Genomic DNA, 16,837 nt, shown 5'->3' on the forward strand with positions numbered 1-16,837 from the left:
CTGCCACTCCGGCCGTGGAAAACTGGGGTTCCAGGAACAAGAGCTAAGATGCACTTCATGTGGACTTTGGAAACTCCTAATAGAGCAGAGAGGAGGCCAGGCCAGGTGGCCATCACTGCAGATTCCACTACAGGGCAAGTGGGTCCCTGCCCCAGGCTCAGCCATCATGTCAGGGTACAGTATTGCCAGGTGTGGGAGTGTGCCAGAGTGAGAATTCTTGCACTCAGAGGCACATGCAGGACCAGAGTCCTTTGGCCATAGGGCACTGCCCCCCCCCCCAGGCAAAACCCTGCAACAGGTTTTGAAAGCTGCCCAACCTACAGGTGTCAGATTCAACTCACTCTTTCATTTTTCCTCCCCTACCCCCCACCCCCACCCATCGCAGACCTGTGAATCTTCATCCATCTGAGCTGCAACAAGTCCATTCCTGTGTTCCCAAGGAAATCAGCATGGATCCAACTGACAGCAGACACACAGGCAACCTCCCAGACAGCACTCAGTCCCAGAGCAGGGCAAGGGGCCTGGAGCGTGCCCATATCCCAGGAACTGAGGCAGGTGAGGTGGAGGCCACCACCACCCTCAGGGCATCCATCTGTGGGTGATATGCTGGGCTCTCCCCAGTGGCCTCAGAGAGCCTCCTCTCCTGACTATGCCAGCGGCCCTGCCAGTAGGGCATCATCTGTTGAGTCTTCTGGCAGCCAAGGAACAGAACTGGCTGACCCACACTCTCCCTCACAAGGTGTCCTCAACAGAAAGATGATTGATGTGGTTCACTTCCTTCTCCTCAACTACACTAGCAAGTAACTGACATCTAAGGCTCAGATTCTGTACATAGTCCTCCGTGGTTACGAGGAATACTACCCGGTCATCTTTTCTAAGGCATCTGATTGTTTGAGGCTTCTCTTTGGCCTGGAGATAGTGGAAAGAAACGCCCCTGACCACATCTACTCTGTTGCCCTTGCCCTTGGGATCACCTACCATGGGACTCAGCAAGGTTTTCCAGGCGTACCCAAGACAGGCCTGCTACTAATCGTGCTGTGCATCATCTTCATAGAGGACAACTGCGCTAGTGAGCAGGCCTTGTGGCGCGTACTGAACAACATGGGGTGTATGCGGACAGTGAGCATTTCATGTACGGGGAGCCCAGACGTCTCATCACGGAGCATTTTGTGCAGGAAGGGTACCTGGAATACAGGCAGGTGCCTGACAGCGATCCTCCTTCCTATGAGTTCCTGTGGGGCCCAAGAGCCCGCGCTGAAACCACCAAGATGAAATTACTCAAGTTTTTTGCCAGCATCTTTAAGCAGGATCCCAGAGCCTACCCCTTTAGATATGCAGAGGCTCTGAGAGAGGAGATAGACAGGGTCTAGGCCAGGAGGGCCGGGCAGATGGCCCTTCTGGCTCTGCCCTGCACAAGTTCTACTTCCCACACGGGCAGTTCCCATCCAACCCCAGGACAGGCAGAGTCAGTCATCTAAGTACCATGCCATCATGTGACACATGGTGGGAGGAGCTGTGGGAACCACTCTCTTCTGTTCTTCCCTCTACTCTGTCCCATCTGGGTGGCTTGAGGTTGTGTAGTTGTTATAGACTGTTGTGACCTTTACTACAAGGCTCATGGACCTGGGATGTCTTAAGTGTGCAAATGGATTTAGCAATGCCCATGCTGTTGTTCATCCACTTCAGGAGAAGGGTATCATTGTGTAAACCAACGAGAATGACTTCCGTCTAAGTTGTACTATTTCTCAAGCTCCCATGGCATTCTAAGTGGACGTTGCCAGGCAGTGGGGAAGGCCTTGGCCTTTTCCTGACAAACAGAATAAAATGATCTCCATTGCTTCCTCAGTTTTAGTCTCCTGTTCTGGTTACCTGCAGTGAAGGCGAAGGGAAGGTGAAAGCAATTTCTTCTGCATGCTCTCGCTGAACACCAGCTGCTCTGTGAGAGGTGCTGGGTTAGCAGGCAGCCTTAAGGCTGGTCCACCCTCTTCTAGGAAATGGTGTCGCTCAAGTGCCCCAACCCTGTCAGGAGGACAGGTGAGAATTCCCTTCACAGCACAAGGACAGCAATGTTGCAGAGGGGTCACCTTTGGCTAGTGGCCTCAAGTCGGTGGAGTAAAAAAAATCCCTTAAGGGTCTCAGAATTATTAACCAGGAACAGGGCCTGAGGCGGGATGAATGACTTAGGGCTGAGAGAAGGGAAAACTGCTCCAAGCTGCTGTGCTGCTGGACGTGGCATGGAGGACTCGGGCTGGGGCCTCCTTGGTGGCTGAACACTAGAATAACATATACAGTCAGAAAGGCTGTATCCCCATCACCCCCAAACAGGAAAGCCAAATTTTGTGCAGACAGGAATCCTGCCCTGGTGTTAGAGTTACAGAGGACACAGGACGTGTAGGGCATGGTTCACCTCTGCCCTCTCCACGTGTTCCTCCTCACACACAGGGTAGAATCATGGGACAGTGAGGCCTAGAGTTCCTAGGCAAGGCCTCTTCCACCTGTCTTGTCAGGAGAGACAGAGATGACTACTAAGGGTGTATTAGTGTGTTGCCTACATGTGAAGTGTTCTGCACGTGTCCCTGGTATCCCCAGAGGACAGAAGAGGATGACACATTTCATGGAACCAGAGTTCCACATGCTTTTGAGTCTGCATGTCTGTGCTAGAAACTGAACCTTCCTCCTGCAATATCAGCAAGTGCTCAGCAAAGCTCTAGCACCAGGCCAATTTGTTAAAACAAACAAACAAACAAACAAACCATTTGTGTCTCTGTATAGGAGAGTGTGAGGGTGGACCCATGCATGCCTCAGTGCTGGTGGGGAGCCAGAGAATATATCTCAAGTTGGCTCTTCCTTCCACCTTGTGATGTTGGTGCCTCACTGGCTTCTGCTGCTGCTGCAGTATGCAGTCCAAGCTGGCTGCCTGGGAGATTCTGGCCCATTCTCCTGCCTCTCCTGCCATCTTGCCAAAGGAGGGCTAGGATTCCTGCATCAGGTGCTAGCTGCTGCATCCCACTGTTTATGCAGGTTCCAGGGAGGTAATCAGACAGATCCTCAGGCATGAGCAGTTACCACTGTTTTCCTGTGATCTGTCCCCACAACCATAAGATAGCATTGCAGCTCAGTTCTCTAGTGCAGTGATGGCAGAGATCTTAACATGTGTCCAACAAACAGGAGGATTTAGTAAAGTTTGTTCAGGAAACTTCATTGTGGCTACCTGGCTGTCCCCTGCACCTTCCCCTTTCTCTGCATTTCTCTCCCCTCAAGGAACTGCACCTGGAGGTTCACAGTCAGCTCCTCACTTCCCAGATGAGAAAATGTCAGGCATCCTAGCATTGGGAATGTCCCCTCTTCACACCATTTTGTGAGGTTTCTCAAATGGAGAAAGACAGCCTGATCTTTCTGAATTCAGGTAGGTACTTCTCAAGGACACTAAAGGCCTCTATTTGAGGACCAGGGGTCTGGAAGTCACACAGCTTCGTCCCTGTGGTCAGCCTAGATCTAAATGCCCCATACTTGTATGGATGAACCCTTTCCTTCCATTCTGGGGAACCCAGCAGAGACATCATTTTTAGGCACTCCCAGAGGAAAAGATGAGTGAGTAGCGTGTAGGGTAGGCACAGGTCCTGAGAGGGCACTGTGGGAGCTCTGGTCTGGTTACAACAACTTCAGGTAATCTAGGTCAGATGGTCTGGTGAGCTGCACCCAGCAGGTACCAACATGGGGCAGTGAGCCCCCTCCCTTCACACTCTGGGGCCTCTGTGGATAGAAGGCATTTGAGAGGTTCCCAGAAAGAAAGGGGCCCCAGGACTTAGTCAAGACTGAAGTTCACACTAGGACTCAGAAGCTGCAACACATGTCCATGGGCACTGACAGTCAAGGGCAGTGTATCCTGCTGTGGGTCTGGCAACAAATCTCATGTGACTTAGAGGAAGAAAGGGCAGCTCCCCAAGCTTCTGCATCCCCATCTGCATCAGGGACCTTGGGGGTTGGGGTGTCTCAGAGCCATTTTGTGAGATTCCTGGAAGGGGAAAGCCTCAATTCCCTTTTGAAGTATATGGGTGAGAGCTTAGCGTGGGCTCAAGGGGCCTTTCTCAGGATAGGTGGGCCACAAATAGTGTTGCTTCATGCTGTGGTTAGCATGCCAGCCAGGAGGGCTGTGCCCAGGGGCTCCTCCTTGGGGATTTAGCACAGGAGCCTGAGAGCAGACAGTGATGGCTCTAGTCCAGAAACAAGCACTTGAGATCCTCTGGGTCAGACGGTCTGGTTTCCCTGAAAGAGGATCCCATCATCCCCAGGGTGAGAGTCAGACCTGAGAACGGATGGCAGAAGACACAGTGCAGAGAGAGGACCTCACAGCTGTACCCGTGTGGTGAGGGAGCACTGTGCCAAACAGGTTCCCAGTTGCTGGAGTCAGCCCTTTGCCCAGTAGGGCACTGTAGACAAACACACAGGAGGTATTTTTAGAGGTCCAACTATCCCTACACAGCACAGGAGGGCTTCCACACTCCCTCAGTCCCGGGGGTCCTTGGTGTTGTTACCGTGGGCATCTTTGCTTCTGCTTGCAGTACTTGAGGTGGCAGAAGAGCTGGACTTGTCCCAGGGAGAAAGGCCTAAGATATGTAGACGTAAGAGAGCAGGGTCAGAAGGAGGAGCAAGGAGACCTCTGAGTCAGCACATGAATAAGCTCTCCCTACGGTCAGCTGGGCCTGGTGGTGGGGAACACTGTGGACCAGAGACGCCACCTCTGATTTTCTGCTCAAGGGCATCGCTGAGGCGGGGATCATCACTGACCTTGACCTGAAGTGTGGATGTCACTGATGGGGGTCAGCAGGGGACTTTTGAGGAGTCAATAGGACATCCTTCAGAATCCCCAAGACAAGAGTGGACGCCTGCTCCTCTTGCCAGTCTTGAGAAACATACTACAGGTGCTCAGATGGGCTCCATTTTCACTCTCCTCTCCTCCCCAGGAGGATGAACTTGCCCAGTGAGGGAAGGGTATATATACCAAGGCAGTAGAGGGAGCCATGTGAAGTTACCAGAGAAGGTGTCCATGATCATCCATCCATCTAGGTGAGCAAGCACAGTAAGACTCTGGTGCCCCATATGTGACCACCTCCCATTGGTGGGGAGGCCTGCTGGCAATCAAAGAAAGAATAAGCAGGCTACCAAGATGAGACTTGATAGCCTATGTCCAGCTGGGTCTCAGACCTTGTGGAGGTGAGTAGAGTGAAAGCAGGAGAGTAGAATGGGAGGATATGAGAGACAGGATAGCAATTGTATTGTAATCTGAATAAATTAATAAAATTAAAAATTTAAAAAGGATATTAACCTTTGATGGGACTGAACCAACTCCACAAGCAGGGACCACATCAAGTCTGTTTTGTTGGGGGATGGTGCTAATTACTGCTTGCTGTCTCTTTGACCCACCTTTTCCTTAATAAAAAGCCATCCCGCCTGGGCAGGGCAGAGGAGATAGGTGTGGCTAGGAGAGAGAGGAATCCTGGGAAGAAGAAGGGAGGACTGCCAAGAGGAGGAAGGAAAGAGACCTGAGGAGAGGAGAGGTAGGCAGCCATGGGATAGATGGAGGAGAAGCACATGGCCAGAGTGGATGGAGAATTCGGCCCAGATGAAGAACATTAGCAAGAATTTGGCGTTATGGGTGTGAGGTTGCTTGATAGAAGTTATTGGAAGCAAATGGCATGGGATTGAGGCAGGGATCACATGCCTGCCACACCATGGGAAGTAGTTTAGAGGATTGATATCTGCCCTGCCCCAGGTTAACTAAGGCTACTTTAAAATATAACATGCGTCTGTGCCTTGATTGATTGCTAGCAGGGACTACAAGGAAATATTGATATGTAAAAAAAAATATTGTTATGTTATACCCATATTCTGTTTCCTGTGGAGCTCTAAGGGGAAGCTGCTGTGGATGGCCTCTCTTAGGCATCTTGAGTTAGGGTGAGTGAGGTATCTCTGGGTGGTGATGACTAGTACCTAGGATTGGAATCATATCAGCAATTGGGGACAATTTTGTAGGGTAAAAGGGATACAAATTTGGAACTTCCCCCAAGGACTATGGCTATCTGAAGCTAAGAAAAATGAGGTGGCACAGTTCAGCTATGTCCCGGTGTCTACCCCACATGGCAGGAAGGGTATTTCTTCCTTAAAGTAGCTCAGGATGTAAGGTGGGACAGGGGAGTCTTTAGCCAGATTTATTCTGGAGGAAAGGGAAGACATCAAAAGGAACATGTAAGATGAACGCACATCAGGTGTACTTCAGGAAACCCTGTTTTAGATAGGCATAGCTGGGTCATGTGCACATCACGCAAAATCGGTCCCCCCCCCCCCCCGCATCCCCCGCCGTCGACAAATGACAGCCCCAGCTCACTTCTCCTGAGAGGGTTTAGGATCCCATGGAGGGGAGGAACTTGACCTGAGATGGAGACATCTGTGAGGCTTGTGAGTTCCCAGGCGGGACACATCCAGGTGAGAAGTCCAGGGACTATTTAAGGAAACTCCAGGCCAGCACACAGGCAGGGACTCACAAAACCCTTCCCAGGACTGCTATTACACAAACAGCCTTGGCCAGGGCTCTCAGTCTGAGCCCAGGCCCTCTTTCCTGGATGAAGTTGAGCAACTTCACCCAGCTCAGCTGGGGAAAGGTCACCTGTGTCAAGATTCAAACTGAGAACTGATAGAGTTTCATTGTCCAAACACAAGATTCCAGGACCCTCCCTGCCCTCCTGCAGCCAGACTGCTTCTTTGCCCCTAGCTGGTCAGATATGCCTTATCATGCCTGGTCTCCCCTTTAGGCCTATTTCTTAACCTTTGTCCTGGTGACCCTGAAATCCAATTTTAGTTCTTCTGGTCTCTCATTTCCCCCCCTCTGACAGGTCCCCTGATGGCCCAATCACAGGTCTTCCTGAAACTTCTTCCCTGAGTTGGCCTGCTGGAGGGACAGGTATTCCTCTGACTTGGCCTGTTGTAGGGCCAGGTACTGTGCTCTCATGACCATTATCCGAATGGCACCCACTTTTTGCTTGATATGAGGTGGGCACAAAGCATGACTGGTTTAAATAGAACTAAGAGCTTTTTTCCTTGTGGCCATTTGTCCCTCCTGCCAGAGAGTTGCCCTTGACTTAGCATTTCAGCCTATAAAGTAGGACAATGGGCAAAGTCATTCTCTTCTGTCACTTTTTTTCCTGGTGACATTAGGGGTGCTGTTATTGGGGCCTCGAAAGGCTGAAAAGCTAGTCAAAGGCTAGGTAATGGGGCACTTACCAAAAGCATCTGTTTAGCTGATCCAGGTGAAGAGACAGGGAGTAGTCACATCTGGGAGACTGGTTTACATCAACTTCCAGCAGGTCCAGCTCTCAGCAGCTCTGGATGGAGTCTGTTAGGCAGGTAAAAACCTGCTGAGACAAATACAGACTAGGGACAAAAGTTAAAGTTGTGTCTATAAGACAGCTGGGGTAGGCTTATGCCTTTGAGACCCAGTAAAAGCGTGGACATTCTTTTCTCAGTCCAGAAGACTTGGTATACAGATTGGACAGACTTGTTTCTAGCATGCTGAGAGGCACCCTCAAGTCTATATTCAGAATACCACCCAAGGGAAATTAAAATCTTGGGCTTGGGACTGATTAGTAAGTAGTCAGTGCTCCAGCTTATTAGAACTTTTACCCCTAATCTCTCCAAGGTCTTTATCATGAAGTTGTGTTGGATTTTGTCACATGATTTTTAGCATCTCATGAGATGATCATGATTTGTTTTTCTTTCCGTTTGTTTATGTGATGAATTACATTGATGGATTTTTATATGTTGAACCTCCTCTGCATTCCCAGGATGGAGCCTTCTTGGTCATGGCGAATGATATCTTTGATGTGTTCTTGGATTCGATTTATGACTATTTTTTTCATCAATGTTCACAAGGGAAATTGGCCTAGAATTCTTTTTCTTTGACGGGTCTTTGTGTGTTTTAGGTACCAGAATGACTGTGGCCTTATAGAGTGAGTTTGGCAATGTTCCTTCTGTTTCTATTTTGTGCAGTAGTTTGAAGAGTATTGGTATTAGCTCTTCTTTGAAAGTCTGGTAGAATTCTGAGCTAAAATCATCTGGCCCTGAGGCTTTTTTCCCACTGGTTGGGAGACATTCAATGACTGCTTCTCTTCCTAAGTGGTTATGGAGATATTTAACTTGTTTCCTCATCTTGATTTAGATTTTGTAAGTGGAATCTACCAAAAAGATTGTCCATTCATTTAGACTTTACAAATTTGTAGACTATGGTTTTTTGAAGTAAGACCTAATGTTTCTTTAGGGTTTTTTTTCTCTAGTGTGTGTTGTAATGTTCTGTTTTTCCTTTCTGATTTTCTTGATTTGGATATTTTCTCACTGCCTTTTAGTTAGTTTGGCTAAGTGTGTGTCTTTTGTCTGTCTTGTTGACTTTCTTATAGGACTGCCCCTTGATTCTGTTCATTCCTCCTCTTGTTCTCTGTTACTTATTTGTTGACTTCAGCTTGAGTTTGATTATTTGCAGCCATCTACTCCTCTTGGTTGTGTCAGCCTCTTTTGCTGAGAAAGCTTCCAGAGGAGCTGTGAAGTAGCTACTATGGAATCTCCCCAATTTCTATATGAAGGCGCTTAGTGCTACGAACTTTCCTCTTAGTACTGCTTTCATTGTGTCACATAACCTTGGGTATGTTGTGCCTTCATTTTCATTGAATTTTAGACAGTCTTTAATTTCTTTGTCATTTCTTCCCTGGCCCAGTTTTCACTGAGTAGGGAGTTTGCTCATTTTCCATGATTGTGTAGGGTTCTTGTGATTTCTGTTGTTGAGATCCATTTTAACCCCTGGTGATCTGAGAAAGCACAATGGGTAAATTCAATTTTTTGTATAAGTTACGGTTTGCTTTGTGACCAATTATATACTGCCAATTTTCGAGAAGGTTCCATGTGGCACAGAGAAGAGAGAATATTCCTTTGTGCTTGGGTGAAAAGTTCTGTAGATAACCATTGGGTCTATTGGACTCATTCCATCTGTTGGTTTCATTATTTGTCTATTTTGTTTCAGCCTCAGTGATCTGTCCGTTGGTTAGAGTGGGGCACTGAATTCTCCCACAATTGAGGTATCTGCACTGTTCAACGCTTTTAGCTTTAGTAGCAACTTTGTTCTGGTTTTGTTTTCATTTTTTTAAAAATAAATCTGGGTGCTGTTGCATATTGTTCTAAATTGTTCTGAATTGGAATGCCCTCTTGCTAGGCTTTTCCTTTGGTGAGAATGGCGTATTATTCCCTATGTCTTTTCATTAATTTTGGTTGAAATTCTATTGCTTCATGCTGTACTACTCTACTAAAGAGCTGGCTCTGGAATTGGATTAGACACCCCGTCTCCCAACCCAAGCATGCTTGTTTTAAAATTTCCTCCAGCATACCTGTTCCGGGTCAGAAGACCATCTGACACTAGGACAAAAATAGAAAACAAAGCTAAAAAGCCCAAGGAAAGACATTATGTGACATCAGAGGGCTAATATATAAGCTGTAGGTTAGGATCTTAAAGAAAAAAATTTTAAAGATGTATTTGTTATTTAGACGTCATGTGCCCCTGCACGCCAGAAGAGGGCACCAGATCTCATTATAGATGCTTGTGAACCACATGGTTAGTTGTTGGAAATTGAACTCAGTGTCTCTGAGCCAGGATTTGTAGTCTTATTGAATATCGTTAAAAAATCCCTAAAGAAAACTGAAACAACGTGATGTTAGCATTTTCTGAGTTCCTGTAGATGTTGGGGTTTTATAGCTTCCTGTTTAATGCCATCTAGGATATGGATATTTATATTATTCTACAACTGAATGGCTCATATGACAAATACTGAATAAGCTTTTCAGGGTATCTGCCTATATCTACAGACACACACAAATGGGTTAAAACATAAAATAAAACCCTCAGTCTAAACTATCTTGTTTGTAAGGTCCAAACAAACTCCCTTTTGAAAAAGAAACTCCATGTTGCAAAAGAAACTCCATTTTGTGTTAAACCTAGCCAAGGGTTTAACCCAGATTCCAAACTAAGCACAAACTAGCCTAAACAGAAAAAATATTCCCTGGCAACACAATCAGCTCACCTTGGGAAAGTCCATATACACTCTCTGCTGGTCAAGCTGAGCAGCTGGTGGTCTGGCACATAGCAACAACCAATTAGGAGAGGCCAGGCCAAAGTTCCTAATGCCCCCATGACTGCTTCAGCCAATCTTTTCTATAGGCCAACTGGCCCCTACACCTATTACCCAACCATGAAAGTCTAAGTCTTGTAACTCTCTGCTTGCCGTTTTTCTGCCCAGATGTCATCCAATCTTATACTGTAGAACCCATTTCTTTGTCTAAAACCTATAACAGACCTTTTAACTAACTAAAAGGCAGAGAGAAAATATCCAAATCAACAAAATCAGAAAGGAAAAACAGAACAGAACAACAGACACTGAGGGAAAAAAAAACAAAGAAATAGTAGGTCTTACTTCAAAAAACCATAGTCTACAAAATTGGAAAATCTAAATGAAACAGATAATATTCTTGGTAGATTCCATTTACCAAATCTAAATCAAGATCAGGAAAACATGTTAAATACCTCTTTAACCCCTAAGGAAAAGAAGCAGTCATTGAATGTCTCCCAACCAGGGGCGAGGGCGGGAAACCCTCATGGCCAGATGATTTTAGCTCAGAATTCTACCAGGCTTTCAAAGAAGAGCTAATACCAATACTCTTCAAACTATTGCACAAAATAGACACAGAAGGAACATTGTCAAACTCACTCTATAGGGCCACAGTCATTCTGGTACCTAAAACACACAAAGATCCATTAAAAAAAAAAAAAGAATTTCAGGCCAATTTCCCTTATGAACATTGATGGAAAAAAAATAGCCACAAACCGAATCCAAGAACACATCAAAGATATCATTCACCATGACCAAGAAGGCTCCATCCTGGGAATTCAGAGGAGGTTCAACATATAAAAATCCATCAATGTAATCAATCATATAAACAAACGTAAGAAAAACAAAACATGATCATCTTATTAGATGCTAAAAACCATGTGACAAAATCCGACACCACTTCATGACAAAGGCCTTGGAGAGATCAGGGATAAAAGTTCTGATAAGCTGGAGCACTGACTACTTACTAATCAGTCCCAAGCCCAAGATTTTAATTTCCCTTGGGTGGTATTCTGAATGTAGACCTGAGGGTGCCTCTCATCATGCTGGAAACAAGTCTGTCCAATCTGTATACCAAGTCTTCTGGACTGAGAAAAGAATGTCCACGCTTTTACTTGGTCTAATGGCATAAGCCTACCCCAGCTGTCTTATAGACACAACTTTAACTTTTGTCCCTAGTCTGTATTTGTCTCAGCAGGTTTTTACCTGGCTAACAGACTCCATCCAGAGCTGCTGAGAGCTGGACCTGCTGGAAGTTGATGTAAACCAGTCTCCCAGATGTGACTACTCCCTGTCTCTTCAACTGGATCAGCTAAACAGATTCTTTTGGTAAGTGCCCCATTACCTAGCCTTTGACTAGCTTTTCAGCCTTTCTAGGCCCCATTAACAGCGCCCCTAATGTCACCTGGAAAAAAGTTACAGAATAGAATGACTTTGCCCATTGTCCCACTTTATAGGCTGAAATGCTAAGTCAAGGGCAACTCTCTGGCAGGAGGGACAAATGGCCACATGGAAAAAAAGCTCTTAGTTCTGTTTAAACCAGTTGTGATATGTGCCCACCTCATATCAAGCAAAAAGTGGATGCCAGCCGGATAATGGTCATGAGAGTACAGTACCTGGCCCTACAACAGGCCAAGTCCGAGGAATATCTGTCCCTACAGCAGGCCAACTCAGCGAAGAAGTTTCAGGGAGACTGGTGATTGGGCCTTCAGGGGACCTGTCAGAGGGGGGAAATGAGAGACCAGAAGAACTAAAATTGGATTTCAGGGACACTGGGAAAAAGGTTAAGAAATAGGCCTAAAGGGGAGACCAGGCATGATAAGGCATATCTGACCAGCTAAGGGGCAAAGAATCAGTCTGGGTTCAGGAGGGCAGGGAGGGTCCTGGAATCCTGTGTTTGGACAATGAAACTCTGTCAGTTCCTAGTCTGAATCTTGACACAGGTGACCTTTCCTCAGATGAGCTGGGTCAAGTTGCTCAACTTAAGCCAGGAAAGAGGCCAGAGGGCTCAGACTGAGAGCCCTGCCCAAGACTGTTTGTGTAATAGCAGTCCTGGGAAGGCTTTTGTGAGTCCCTGCTTGTGTGCTGGAGTTTCTGTAAAAGGTCCCTGGACTTCTCACCTGGATGTGTCCAGACTGGGAACTCACAAGCCTCACAGATGTCTCCAGCTCAGGTCAAGTTCCTCCCCTCCATGAGATTCTAAACCCTCTCAGGAGAAGTGAGCTGGTGCTGTCATTTGTCAACCATGGGGGGTGGGGGTGGGGACCAATTTTGCATGACATGCACATGACCCAGCTATGCCTATCTAAAATAGGGTTTCCTGAAGTACACCTGATGTGCGTTCATCTTACCTGTTCCTCTTGATGTCTTCCCTTTCCACCAGAATGAATCTGGCTAAAGACTACCCCACCTTTATCAAATAAAGGTTTTAAAATATCTGACCCTCACTACATAATAACTGAAAGTATCAGACTGATGTAACTGATCTTCTGGGTGATTTTCATGTGCTGCCTTGCACTGCTCTCTTGAATGATGCTGGCATATCATCAACTATCCATATTTATTTGTTATTGGGAGGTCCCTCTGTGCCCCCTGCATCTTAATGACCTATAAGGCTTATGGCTTTGAGGTCCATGGAGACTGATATACAGTGTTTAAAATACCACTTCACTCATCACTTGCATTTTCCGGTTTCTAACAACCCACAGGTTGCCCAAGCAGATAGATAGTCCCAGAAACCATACTTAGTAATCCTTCCTGTATGGTTTTTTTTTTTTAAATCACAACTCACTGATTTTTAAACAGGCATTTGTCATACTGAAGTAGCCAGGAAGCCAGCACGAGGTTTGTTGTGCTCATAGGCATCAGACACAGCTATCTGCCCATTTTGCCTGACAGAAGGGAAGCGGTTCCTTTTGGTGAAGGGGAACTAGATGTCTTTGGACCTAACAGTCCAGAATTTGTTGACCAAAAGGGGCAGCATGGTCTCTTCTGTAGGTGCTTCTCAGCTGAAGTTAGGGTTGGTACTGGAGGCAGTGACCTCAGTGTGAGTCAGCAGGCAGGACAATCAGAGGACTGACTGTCTCTATGCTGATGTCCACTCACACAGTGGTGACACCTGAATAGGGCAAGGGGACACTCCCTCCTCTGTGTTCCCTCAGGCATGGCCACTTCTGTTGGCACTACCTTGTGAGGGCCTTTCTCTAGAGGGCCTCCATCCTATCCAGTGAGTGCCACTTCCCCTCCCTGACCCCAGACTCTCAAACCTCACAGACAGGCACAGGAGCACCAAACCCCAGGTTTGCATGGCCTGTCCTTAAGCAAAAGCCCACAGCTGGGCATGTTGTTGAGAAGCAGCAGAGCATCAATGTCAGTGGAGTTTCAGGGCACACAAGGCATGTGACCTGGGCCTCCTCACTGAGCTCACAGCCTAATAGCAAGAAGGGGAGGGCCCAGGAGGAGCAGCACAGAGCTTTCCACCTGCCTGTCTCCACACTCAGGAAGAAGGAGGAAGAGTGCGTGGCAGGAGGTGTGGCAGGACTAGCACTGCTTGAGATCCTCCAGGACGGAGACCACAGCCAGTGAAGGGCAAAGGGCACAAACTCTGCTCCAGAGTTTCCTTGTTTCCTTCCCTTCGAGTGGATTCCAAGGCTTTTAGTCTTAGGGTCCCAGGGTGGGTTCAGCCTTGTGGTCACCAGGCAGCACAGTGCTGCAGTTCACAGTGTCCTGGCCATGTATCCTGGTTCAGGCCTTAAGACCCCCACCCCAGGTGAGGGGATGCACAGCAGCACAGAGTACCATTGGTCAGGCCTGCCCCAGCTCCTCCTATAAAACTGTTGAGGGAAGTTTACAACCATCCACTTAGATGCTTTTGCCCAGCCCCTGACACATACTTTCTTTTCTTTTTCTTTTTTTTTTTCATTCTTATATTTTTTTCCGAGACAGGGTTTATCTGTGTAGCCCTTGCTGTCCTGGACTTCCTTTGTATACCAGGCTGACCTGGAACTCACAGTTCTCAGCCTGCCTCTGTCTCCCAAGTGGTGGGATTAAAGGCTTGGTCTTCTGCAAACAGGCAGTCTGTGAGATCAGTGCAGCAGGCTGCTCTAACCATTAGGCCCACCATTGGATCAGGCTCATCCTGAGGACCTCTAAAGAGGGCAGGGGCAAGGGTCCATAACAGCTGGCCCAGAAAGAAGTCAAAAAGGAGTGTCAGGGGATGGGCCAGGGCTGAATGGAAAAGGAGTCTATGAGAAAACTTGGAAGTAAGGATAGAGTGTCCTGCATCAGGAGTACAGGTGCTGGTCTTGTGGGTGGGGCTGTGAGTGCTGAGGTCATAGTGGTGGGCGGGGCTTGTAGGCTAGGGTGGAAGAGTAGGTGAATCTGGACCTTGTAAGAGGTAGAGAAGGAAACTGTGCACTGTGGAATCCCTTGGGAATAAGACCTGGCCAAGTGGGGGAGGGGCGGTGTTCTGGAGTGCTTAGAGCTGAGGCAGGGAGGTAGAGAGACTCAGGCAGGGGTGTGAGGGCCAAACTGGATGTGAGGGGCCCCACCTGATTACTAGGGAAGCAGGTAGTTGTGAGGTTTTGGGGGCGTGGCTATGGATCCTGCAGAGTGGAGGTAAGGGGCTGCCAGGGTGGGAGGCTAGGTGATCACTTACAAAATTGGGCTGGGCTCTGGATGTTGACCTGAGAGGAGGCAGGGTCACCCTAAGAGCAGGACAGGGCTGTGTAGGTGTATACTAGTGTGGGGTTGTGAGAGCTGACTGAAGGGTAGTGGGCTGAGCTCTCTTGCTGATGCAGGGCTTGAGTGAGGTCTGGCCTTTCACTGAGTGCTGGATTGTGTCAGTATAACTTTTGATCCCTACTTAATGTTGCCCAGAACCGCTGAAGGAGAAGGGGGCCCAGGGCTGTTTCTGCTGTGGCAGTTGTTGTGGGCTGGGCTGTGTGAGTGGTGAGATAAGTGAGCAGGGAATGCAGAGCACCAGGCCAAGGCTATGATGTGAGTGGTCACTTTCTGAGGAGGGGGCAGAAGGCTGAATCCTCACTTGAACTTCCTTTGGCAGAGAACACCTGTAGCAGGGGGGCACTGTGACCTGCTGAGGTAGAGTAGGGGGTGGGGGCTGTGGTTGCAAAGGTCAGGAAAGGGCAGTGGGTTTCAACCTTCCTAATGCTGTGACTCCTTAGCACAGTCCCTCATGTGTTTCGTTGCTATTTCACAACGAATTTTGCCACTGTTACAAATGGAACCACAACAAAGACAGCTGGTGTGCGTGTCACAAGCAATAGGTTGAAAACCCTGTCTGTTGGAGGAAGTATTGTACATTCTCAGGGAGAAACTGTAAGGTGCTCAGTTAAAGAGCAGTAGGTGGGGGTGGGGGGACAGAAGCTGTCTCTGCTGGGGTAGCTTGTGCTGGAGGTGTTGTGAGTGTTGGCTGTGATGACTTAGGTAGTAGTGGTTGGCTGGGCTTGATGCTGAGGTGCAGCTGAGGCTGATGATGTAGACATAGTGGGCAGAGCTTGCAAGCCAAGGTAGGAGCTTTGAGCAGTGACAGGTCGGCCTCCTGTCTTGCCAGTTGATGGACACGTTGAGGGCTGGGTGAAGTGTAAAGTGTTGGCAAAACTACTGAATGCAGTGGAGAAGAGGGAGCCTGTTTGTGTGTGCTGCAGCAACTCTTGTGGGTGGGGCAGTGAGTGCTTTCCTAAGTGCGCTGGATTTGGACTGGATATTCCCAGGAAGGGCCAATCGTCTTACCTGTCTACTTTTTGGACGGAATATTAAGTGTTCACGAGTCCAGCTCTGGTTATCGTAAGTCGGCATATTTGGAGTCATTAACAATGTTATGCCCAAATTTAGAGAGACTCTCAGAACAGACCACCCAAAAGCTAAGTCCAAATGCAGAGGCAAGAAACGCCGGGCGTGGTGGCTCACGCCTTTAATCCCAGCACTCGGGAGGCAGAGGCAGGCGGATCGCTGTGAGTTCGAGGCCAGCCTGGTCTACAAAGTGAGTCCAGGAAAGCCAAGGCTACACAGAGAAACCCTGTCTCGAAAAACAAAAAAACAAAAACAAAACAAATGCAGAGGCAAGAATGTGTCTGAATTGCAGGTTCGAACCCCGCACACACCTCCAATGTGCTGATGCAGCAGGGGCAGGGAAGTGGCCTGGACTCTCAATTGAGAGGGGTTTTATAGGTTTTAGACAAAGAAATGGATTCTAAAGTATATGATTGGATGACATCTGGGCAGAAAGGCTGAAAGCAGAGAGTTACAAGACTTAGAGTTTCATGGTTGGGTAATAGGTGTAGGGCCAGTTGGCCTATAGAAAAGATTGGCTGAAGCAGTCATGGGGGCATTAGGAACTTTGGCCTGGCCTCTCCTAATTGGTTGTTGCTATGTGCCAGACCACCTGCTGACCACTAGAAAGTATATTTGGACTTTCCCAAGGTGAGCTGATTGTGTTGCCAGGGAATATTTTTTCCGTTTAGGCTAGTTTGTGCTTAGTCTGGAATCTGTGTTCAGCCCTTGGCTAGGTTTAACACAAAATGGAGTTTCTTTTGCAAAATGCAGTTTGTTTTTCAAAAAAGGGTTTGTTTGGTCCTTACAAACAAGATAGTTTAGACTGAGGTCTGCAGATATAGGCA

General features: G+C 47.7%; 1 pseudogene; it reads left to right on the forward strand.

The window, feature by feature from the left end:
- The first annotated feature begins 603 nt into the window (after positions 1-603).
- Positions 604-1,549, forward strand: LOC127186456 (melanoma-associated antigen 11-like; annotated as a pseudogene).
- The last annotated feature ends 15,288 nt before the right edge of the window (positions 1,550-16,837 follow it).

This window comes from Acomys russatus, unplaced genomic scaffold, assembly GCF_903995435.1.
Source record: "Acomys russatus unplaced genomic scaffold, mAcoRus1.1, whole genome shotgun sequence".
NCBI classification, from domain to species: Eukaryota; Metazoa; Chordata; class Mammalia; order Rodentia; family Muridae; genus Acomys; species Acomys russatus.